We start from the raw sequence: 10,609 nt of genomic DNA on the forward strand, positions 1-10,609 counted from the left end.
CTTAGCGGTTAGGGTGGTGGTTTGGGATCTTAGGGTCCTGAGTTCGAACCAGTCGTTTCCATTGTTCCAGAATCTACCTACCTGGAGCATTTCAAGAATGCACTTGTTACAGAACCAAAATTACACTCGGTGACTTACCTAAAATATAAAAACGATTACTGGAGTTGGTTGTCTTCAAGTACAGGTGTGACAACCATGTTTCTGTGCCTACTGATTTCTTAATTGTGCCTTCTGGAACACCTCTACTTGGCATGGACCTCTTCACTGCTCTTGGACTGAAGATTGTTTATAGATGTGTTACTCCTGCATCTGTGCTAAGTACCTCTGTGCATCAAACATCGGCTTGGTAGACATCTAATCCTCATGTCACTGGAACTCTAGGCTATGCAAAAGGATTTGTACACACAGAGTGAAGATAATGCCCGATGTGGTGCCAATCCAGCAGAAGCTTCATCGTTTACTTTTTGCTGTCCGTGATGCTGTCTCGCAAGAAGTGAAAATGCTTGAAGAAGCGGGTATCATTGAGAGAATTGATGCTTCCGAATGGGTTTCGCCCTATTGTCGTGATGCAGAAGAAAACAGGAGGTATACGACTGTGCGTGGATCTTCGTGAACCCAATAAGGTGATCACAATAGATGGTCATCCACTCCCACAAATTGAGGAGGTATTCACAGAACTTTGGGGAGCGAGAATGTTCTCTACTCTTGATCTTCAGAGTGCATACCATCAAGTGCACTTGCATGAGGAAAGCGGAGGTCTTACGGCTTTCATAACACACGAGGAACATTTCCATTTTTGCCGTGTTCCTTATGGTCTTGCTTCTGCTCCCAGTGCATTCCAGCGAATGACATCACAGATCTTTGCTGGCCAGGAGGGCGTCCAGTGTTACCTAGACGACATAATTGTGTGTACGTCGTCTCCTGAGAAACATGAGGAACGTCTTCAAGCTGTTTTGAATCGTATTGATCAAGCAGGCTTAAAACTGCATTATGACAAATGTCCTTTCAGGAAGGCTGAACTTTCTTTTCTGGGTCACGTGATCTCAGAAAATGACATGAGCTCAAACACCGAACAGGTGGTGGCAGTCACACAAGCAACACCCCCAAAGGATGCATCTGTTCTTCAATATTCTTTGGGTTTGACTTCTTGATACTCCAAATTCATTCCAAATTATGCGACAGTCCTGGAGCCACTTTGTGCCTTACTGCACAAGGATGCTGACTTCTCCTGGACCGAGGCTGCACACACTCAATTTGAAAGGATAAAAAAGTTGCCAAGAGCCCTGCACTTGCTTTGTTTGACCCTACTCTGACCACCATTGTGACCACAGACACATTTGATTATGGACTCAGAGCAGTGCTCACTCAACTTCATGAGGACTCTACAGAGGAAACGAGCATTTGTCTCACGAACACTCGCACAATGCGAACGCAAGTAACCTACAGTAGAGAAGGAAGCACTAGTCTGCGACTCGGCAACTGGGAAATGGCATACTTACCTGTGGGGCTGGAATTGATCCTGTTAAGACCACATTCCACTGACCACACAACTGTCTTCGAAAGGTCTTGGTCAAGCTGGAATGAGAATTGCACGTTGGCCTGCACACTTACTGTCATTTAACTATGAAATTGTGCACAAACCTGGCCATAAAAATGTGACTGCAGACTTTATCGTGGTTACCACTCCCCATGACAAAGCCTTACCATGAACCGGATGTGGAAGTGGTGGCTTTAGTGTCCGGTGACTGCGCTGCTGTACCTGTGCAACAATTCACGGAAACTTGCAATAGATGCCCTATTCTCCAGAAGGTGCGAGGATATGTGTCCAGAGGATAGCCTTGCAATGCGAAGGGTCTTGACCCAAAGTACTTCCCTACTTTCGCAATGGGAATGAACTGGCTGTACAGAAGGATTACTTGATTTGGGGCACTCAGCATGTGATAGTGCTGACAGAACTTCAACCCAAGTTAATCCAACTTGTTCATGATACATATCAAGGCATTGTAAGGACTAAATTAAGGCTGGGTGAGCTCAACTAGTGGCCTGGGATGGAATGCCAAGTGGAAGTTGCCATCAAGTCGTGCATTACTTGTCAAATGCATGATAAAACAGTTGTCACTTGGATTCCACCTTTGCAACCAGTTCCGCTCCCTAATGCTGCTTGGGAAAAGCTTGCCATCGATTATAATGGGACCACTTGAAAAGGGCCAAATGGACTGTCGCTATGCCATTACCTTAATTGATTACTTCAGCAAATGGCCAGAAATAGCCTTTATGTCCCAAGTACCATCTGCGACAGTTATCAAGTTCCTGACTACAGATTTCAGTGGTGAAAGAAATCTTCGGGAACTTATCTTTGGCAATGGATCTCAGTTTGTTTCAACTGAGTTTGAAACATTCCTGCAAGGAAAGAAACATCTATTCTATCTCTTACCTACAAGCCAACGGGCAGATAGAACGATTCAACAGAGTGTTTAAGGACTGTTTATATCCTGCAAATGTCGAAGGGAAGCCCTGGGAATCATTCGTACCTGACTTCTGGCAAACGTATCGAGCTACAAGACATGCAACAACTCATCAGACCCCTGCTGAACTTCTACATGGACGTACATTGCACACCAAGTTGCACGTTGGGGACCGTCAAATCAGCGCACCTGCTGCATGACTCAAGGATGTGAGATGCTGTGTTCAACAGAAACAAAAGAAGTCTAAACAATACACAGACAAGCGTCGGGGAGCAAAACCTCCCACCTTTCAATGTGGTTCTTTCGTGCGAGTTCAGAAACCTGGACTTCACCAGAAAGGACAAAACAAGTTTACCCAACCCCTCAAGATCGGTGAACAGTGAGGTCCTGCTACCTCCAGACTCTCTGATGTGAAAGTGTGGAATGCAATTAATGTTGACCTCAAATGGACTTTCTGCTGGAAGTACTGCAGGTTCTGAGGACTATTAGCCGATCAGCCTGGGGGGTTGGTCGGTATCAAATTGGGGGAGAATGCTCATAGTGATTTTTGGGATGGTGTAGACCCCTAGAGTTAGAAAATATGTGATAGCATTGTGGCAGTGGCAGCTTTATGGGAGTTATCCCCCTTTTTCCAAAATGGCCACCAAATGCTCAATACCCTATACATAGCAGATTTTAGACCACCTAGAGCAGTGATACTGGTGTCTACGACTAGGTTTGAGAGGTCAGATATATCATTTCTGTATTTACCTAAAATATTGGATACAGCCTTAATATTAAAATTCAAGATGGCCACCAAAATGGGTGCAGACACATATTTAAATGACCGCGTTTAAGGTCCTAGAACAGTTACGACAGTGATTTTAGTGTACATTTCCAATATTTTAGGTAAATACAGAAATGATATATCCAACTGTAGTGAAATGTACGTGATGACTCTAATACTCATCATTTACTGTCAATAATTACTGTTCATCGGCATCCACATCGTCATCCTCGTCCGTACTCTCCACATCATCTGATGAGCGATTCTCGCAGTCTGACAGTTTGCACATATCAGTGCATTTAAGTCCATTTGCCAGACATACACAATTTGGCAGCGTACACTTCCTTGAACATTTGCAGGCCAGTCGGGCCAAGATAGCCTCAGGTGCTGGCTGACCATCCATCCAATCCACTACCATTAATTTATCGACTCCATCCATGTCAATTTCCCACCCTCTGCCAATGGGACTTGGTACACCTGGGTCTTGCTCAAGACATCTTCTCCATATTCCAGCCTGGTAGTTTGCCCTTTGTGCATGTTAGACTAAGCAGTCCCTGCAGGGTGGAAGCTGATGACTCTCTATCTCACCTTTCTTAACACAGAACAAGTTGTACCTGAGATCATTGACCTTGGTGAATGCTGCTTTGGGGCCATAGAGGAGACATGTGACACACTCTAGTTTGTTCATCAGTTCTGAGGAGAGGTCCCATTCCTGGCCCAACTCTGTGAATGTGTTCTTGATTTCCCTGTTGTTGGTCACTAATTTTAAAGCACTTGCCTTCCCTTTACCTGCGAAAGCACTGGTAGTGTCACATCCAGTGTATGCATGTATACCAATAAGAGCTCTGCAGACATCTATGCCGACAGTGGCAGCGACTTTCCCGATATCAACTAATTTAGTTCTGGTTCTAGTTCCATATTTCTGGAATAACGGAGCTCCTATCTTGTCATGGAATGCCAAACACATGATAAAGACATCTGTGTCCTCTGTGCATATCACGACAGCCTGGTAGCCCTCTCTAGCAGCATGGACAGCATGGAAAAGTAGGTGCCCATCTGCTTCCTCCTGCTGGCACTGGAGATCTGGTACCTCTTCACTGCCCTGTGATGTAATTCTGTAGCATTTGTCATCTACAGTTACATACAGAATCTTCTCATGTAGTTTCTCTCTGTACACTGGCTTCCTCCATTCACTGACAATGAAGCTAATCAGACTGGTTTTGTTAGTTATTCCTGTCAGGAAACTTCTCCATTGCCTCACAACCTGTGCGCTTGTGATACCCTGCAGCTGGTATCCAGTCTCTTCACCTTGTGCCGATCTCTCACTGTTCTTGATAGAATTCTCGCGATACGTGTGGAACACAACATCTATTCTGGTACTTTTACTTCCTTCACGCAATGCCATAGACAGTATTGTAGTGGCAATGACTCCAAACGTAGCTTGATCACCCTTTACTCTTTGAACTAAGTTCATTCCATCGACCACAGAAGCCGGATTTTGTGGGAGTTGGTCTGCTACGGTCACATTCTTCTGCAAAGTAGTGGCTAAGGAAGCTTTGTTTGTTTTCCTGAGTAATCCGTCTGGGATAGAGAGAGCCCAGGGTAGTGGTCCCAAGGGGTGAGAGAGGATGTCCTCCATCGTGAGATTGCGCCCTTATGCCATCACTATGATTTGACCAAACAGAGACCGGTCAGCTTTCAAGAACATAATTGGAACTTCTTTGTCCTCAAGCGTTTTTGCAACGTCTAAAATGGGGACATGGTTCCTGACTTTGGCGGCTTCAAGTAAGGTTAGCCAGGAGTCATGACTTTGAGGAATGATTCAATGTTCATGTTCGTCAGATACTGCCTGGTGTATGATGCACAGTTTCTTGGCGGGTCCCTGGGGCGTTTCCATGCTGACGGACATCTAATGCTAGTCTACTGTATTCCAGGCCTCTTACGTAGAACTTCCACAGCTACCACGATACCTGAAAAAGAGAATATAAACATTATATTACATATATATATATATATATATATATATATATATATATATATATATACATATATATACATACATTCAGCCTGGGGGGTTTGGCGGTATTAAATCGGGGGGGGGGGAGGGGATACTCATAGTGACTATCTTGGCCGCCAAAATGCCCAGTACCCTATATATAGCAGGTTTTAGACCACTTAGAGCAGTGATACTGATGTCTATGACTAAGTTTGAGGGGTCGGATATATCATTTCTGTATTTACCTAAAATATTGGAAATGTACACCAAAATCAGTCGTAACTGTTCTAGGACCTTAAACGCGGTCATTTAAATATGTGTCTGCAGCCATTTTGGTGGCCATCTTGAATTTTAATATTAAGGATGTATCCAATATTTTAGGTAAATACAGAAATGATATATCTGACCCCTCAACCTAGTCGTAGACACCAGTATCACTGCTCTAGGTGGTCTAAAATCTGCTATATATAGGGTATTGAGCATTTGGCGGCCATTTTGGAAAAAGGGGGATAACTCCCATAAAGCTGCCACCGCCACAATGCTATCACATGTTTTCCAACTCTACGGGTTTATACCTTCATAAAAAACACTATGAGCATTCTCCCCTAATTTGATACCGGTGACCAAAATTTCGGACCGGGGCTGATCGGCTATATAGGGCCCACAGCCCTGTTCAACAAATGCCTCCACAAGTTTTTACCCGAGGTGTTTTTCGTGAGACAAGATATCGTCGAGCCCCTGAATGGACCAAGGACTTTGTCATGTGACATGCTTACTATTTTTTTTTGGGGGGGGGGGTGGGGGGAGGGGTTCATCTCCAGTTCTTATTTTCACAAAAAAAGGAATATGTGGTTTTGGGAGTTACATGAATGTTGATGAATGCATGACAATTACATGCTTACTATGTTCTTTGTTTTTTTTTTTTTTCATTATTAGTTGTTATTTTTACACAAAAAGGAATATGTGATATTGGGACTAGCACAAATATGAATCAATGCATGATGAGCCTGAACTGATGAGGGGGAACTGAGAGTGACGCCAGCAGGCTGTCGAGTGAGTGGAGTTGAGAGCCGCCATTAAATGGTTGAGCCAAAGGACTTACGTGTTGGCTGATTTTACTGCACAACAAAGGTCTGCCCGGCAGTTGTATACATCACCCGAGTATGGGGTGGATCATCTGGTGGCGATGGTCACCCTACAGCAGGGGTCAACAACCCAAATAACAAAAAGAGGCATTTTACTAAGTTTGGTCGAAAACGCAACAGGCCGTCAGCTGAACGTCAAAATGGTGGCTAAAATTGAGTATCGTTCTTGACCTCGTGGATCTATGTGTTTATTTTATCGGAGCCAATGACATACCTGGCCCTGTATTAAACGTTCTCCATGAGATACTGTGCCAAATCGTGTCAATATGAACTCAAAGTGGCAACTATGGGGTGAAAAAGTATGCTTTGTTGTCACTGAGGCCATGTTTGTTCCTCGATAACTGTTCCACAAAGAAGCCCAGATTACTCAAATTTCTATCAGTCCCACAGCATGACTTTCTGTTCCTAAAATCATGGCACCGTGAATATGAAGACAGGCTTTTGACGACAAATTGAAACGCCTTTTTTTGTTTAAAAGGGGCAAAAACAAACTGATGTCGAATGTTTACAGCTCATGAATTTCCAAACACTAATCCATGGGCTCTGGGAATTGTGGAAGTCTCTAATGTCAGCAATTACTCTTGACTTTATAATTTTCGAGCACCCTGATATCTAGCCAGGTAACAGTAGACCATTAAAGTTGCCATCTCATGCGAAAAGAGGTCTTTTACAGGATTATGTTCGAGGCCCCATGCATTTCCATTCAGGTTTACCAAATATTCATCAGCATCGTACACCGATACGTACTCTTGACTGCATCAACTATAGGTAAGTGGGAACTGCTGCAGGTGATCATTAAATATTCTATGTCTGGAGCGGTTCCAAGATTTTATGGCAACGGTGGCTGATTTCAGGAAGATAGCGCTCTGGGATTTATATTATAAAGCAGAAGTGTGTCTGTCCATCCCCAAAGTAATCCCTCAATTTTGGGGCTTGTCCCGCCAAACCTTCTGTGGAACATTTTGGGGTCCCAGCCGGAACCTAAAGTGGGTGGGTGGTTTCATAAATATCTCAATACAATTATAATTTTGAATTTCGATCCATACGAAGCTGCTCCCAATAAGGATGTTACATCAGAACGGCGTTTATATTTGTTTCCCTCAGGAATGGTTGTGACATTGTATTTTGTTATATTAGTTGTAACATATTAAATTATGATGGGAGTGGTCCATCATCACTCCTTTACACGCTTCGACCCCATTGTTCCATTGAGACCCCTGAGACCTCTGTTCTTCATCGTACGGCCCGTGAGTCACTGGCGGCCCCCTGATGGCCTCAAGTGCGGCCCCTGGCATGCGGCCGATCATACATAAATGTGAAAATACCCCCATCATAATCCACCATAAATGCTATCAAATCGACCCAATGGTTTCAAATGAGTGTTCCAATGCAAAGCAAAAATGTAACACAACTACATCAGTAGGTGGCAGTGAGTAAACAAACATTTATTAGGCTTATAGCCCAGTAAACTCCAACAAAGAAGAGTACGTGGAGGCAGGGCCTAATGGCAGCCATTATGGAGTCCAGCAGGCAATGTGGCAGCTCCTACACTGATATCTTATCGCAAAAGTGGCCCCCTCCTAAAAAGAATGAAGATCACTGCTTTATACTTTTACACCCTTTGGACCACTTCACACCTATTTAGACCCTTTTGTGACATACACACCTTCTTCAGCCCTTTTGACACCTCTTGGACATATCAACTTTGTAAGACCCTTTGGACCCCTTTTTCTCTTTTGCCTTGGGACCCTTCGACCCATGAGGCTCTTTTCAGACCCTTCAAACAATTTTGACCCATTAGACCCTTATAAAAACCTGCAACAACCCTTTAAACACTTGAGACCCTTTTATGACCTTAAAACACTTTCGACACCTGAGACCCTTTTGCCGCCTCGATCCCTTCGACCCATCACACCTTTAAACCCCTTTTGATCTTTTAAGACCGTTAAGCAACTTTGGACCCAGGACCGGATTTAGACATGTGGTGGCACCTGGGCAGCCTTCAGTCGTGGAGGCCCACCCTTCCTTAGAATACTAAAAAGGTGACGAGACATATTTACAGTCATCAACTAGAGGGGGAGCATTCGGGAGTGCAAAACCTCTGCTGCCAATACTGCTGGGTCACTCAAGTGAACCTTATATCTTATTCATTAAATATGATGTCAACAGTGCTGAGAGTTATAGTTCTTTTCTCCAACATTTTTTTTTGGGGGGGGGGGGGTGGAAATCACTTAAAACATGTAAAAAAAAAAAATTAAAAATCGAAATTTTGTTGAAAAAAAGTTGCAAAATTTTTTTTTCTCTAACAATTGTTTTTTTTTGGGGGGGTTGAAAATCACTTAAAACATGTAGAAATGCAAAAAAAAAATTCTTTTTTGGGGGGATAACAATTTTTTTTGGAGGGGGGTTGGAAATCACTTAAAACATGTAAATATGCAAAAAAAAAAAAATTTTTTTCTCAAACAATTTTTTTTGGGGGGGGGGGTTGGAAATCACTTAAAATATGTAGAAATGCAAAAAAAAAATTTTTCTGATAATTTTTTGGGGGGGGTTGGAAATTACTTAAATCATGTGGAAATGCAAAAAAAAAAATTCTCTATTTTGGGGGGGGGGGGTAACAATTTTATTTGGGGGGGGGTTGGAAATCACTTAAAACATGTAGAAATGCAAAAAAAAAAAAATTCTCTTTTTTTTGGAAGGGGGTAAAAAAAAAATTTTGGGGGGGGGTTGGAAATCACTTAAAACATGTAGAAATGCAATTTTTTTTTTTATTTTTTCGAACAATTTCTTTTTGGGGGGGGGACCAAGTCCAAAATTTAATGGCATGATCCTTGGACCATACCTAACCCTCCCCCCACCAAGTTTTGTCAAAATCCATCGAGGAGTTTTTCCATAATACTGTTCACAAACAAACAAACAAACAAACAAACTGAAAGGGGTGAAAACAGTAACCTCCATCCATCTTCGAAGATGGCGGAGGTTAATAAAGTATATTTTTCAAGAACAAAGAATCTGAACTTCTATATAAAATAGAGAATGAGATAAGATGAATATCATATCTGTTATAGATGAATATCTTATATCTGTTCCACAAACTACCAACTACCATTCAGGCACTCACAAATACATTTTCCTTACAATTTTTTTTTCATGAAATATTTGGAGGCCCCCTGGTTGTGGAGGCCCCTGGACAACTGCCCAGCTTGCCCATGCCTAAAATCGAGCCCTGTTTGGACCCCTCAGAAAACTGAAAAAAAAATCCCCAGAAATAGTTTTTGTTGACTTTTTGGTGCACCATTCGCGTGAAAAATTGCAATGACGAATCAAAATTGATGTCCCAAAGAGAAACTGATGTTGAAAAGTGAACTGAAACTCCTGATTTATGGATCATCAGATGGGAAAGCAAAATAAAATGCTGTGAGAAATACCTATGGGGAGTACAGAGAGCCGGGGGTGGGGGGGGGCAAGGTTGAGGACTGAAGAAGTGATGTGTAGAGGGATAAGTGCCTTTGTCTTCATTTTTGCCTTGTTGTTTGACCAAGTGAGTTGCATCTTTAAACTCCTCAGATATCTGGGGGAGCTTAATGTTGTTTAAGTTAAACCACTGATTACATCCAAGTGAAACCTACTACACTTGTTTTCTAATCTTTCAAATAAATAATTTGCTCTGGAAGTGATTTAGGGTTAATTCGGCAAAGGGTTTGAATACTTATGCAACTGAGAATCATAATTGTTGCTGGTGCTTTATAAATTTAATTTAGTTATTATCGTCGAATCATCTGTCAATTATGTTTCCCTTTACCCACGAGTCTTTTTACCTAAATGTTGATAAAAGGAATGTCTTACTATGAAACAAAGTTACCTGGTTGATAACACTGTAACATTTGCCATGATTATGTCAATCTCTTTCACCCAATGGACACGTATTGCAGTTGGAGTTATTTTGCCTAATGCTTATCAGCCCCCTCCACTCCCACAAAAGCATATAAATGCCATGAAATGTAATCTTAGCTTCGTGCAAATCATTGTGGATGTTTACCATCTCAGTGTTTTGGACTCTGTGGTACCATGAAATAAATGTTCTCTGATCAAATGTACTTTTCATTGTGGACAGTGAATTAATTGTTTCTTACAAATCGAGTAACAGGATTTACACCAGGTCGGTTAATAGAACAAATTAGAAAATTCCACAACAAAGTAAATACCTATGGAATTATTTTAAAGCCATGAACAAACC

This window comes from Eptatretus burgeri, chromosome 11 (genome assembly GCF_056783735.1).
Source record: "Eptatretus burgeri isolate ZD-2024b chromosome 11, Ebu_testis_v1, whole genome shotgun sequence".
Taxonomy (NCBI): Eukaryota; Metazoa; Chordata; class Myxini; order Myxiniformes; family Myxinidae; genus Eptatretus; species Eptatretus burgeri.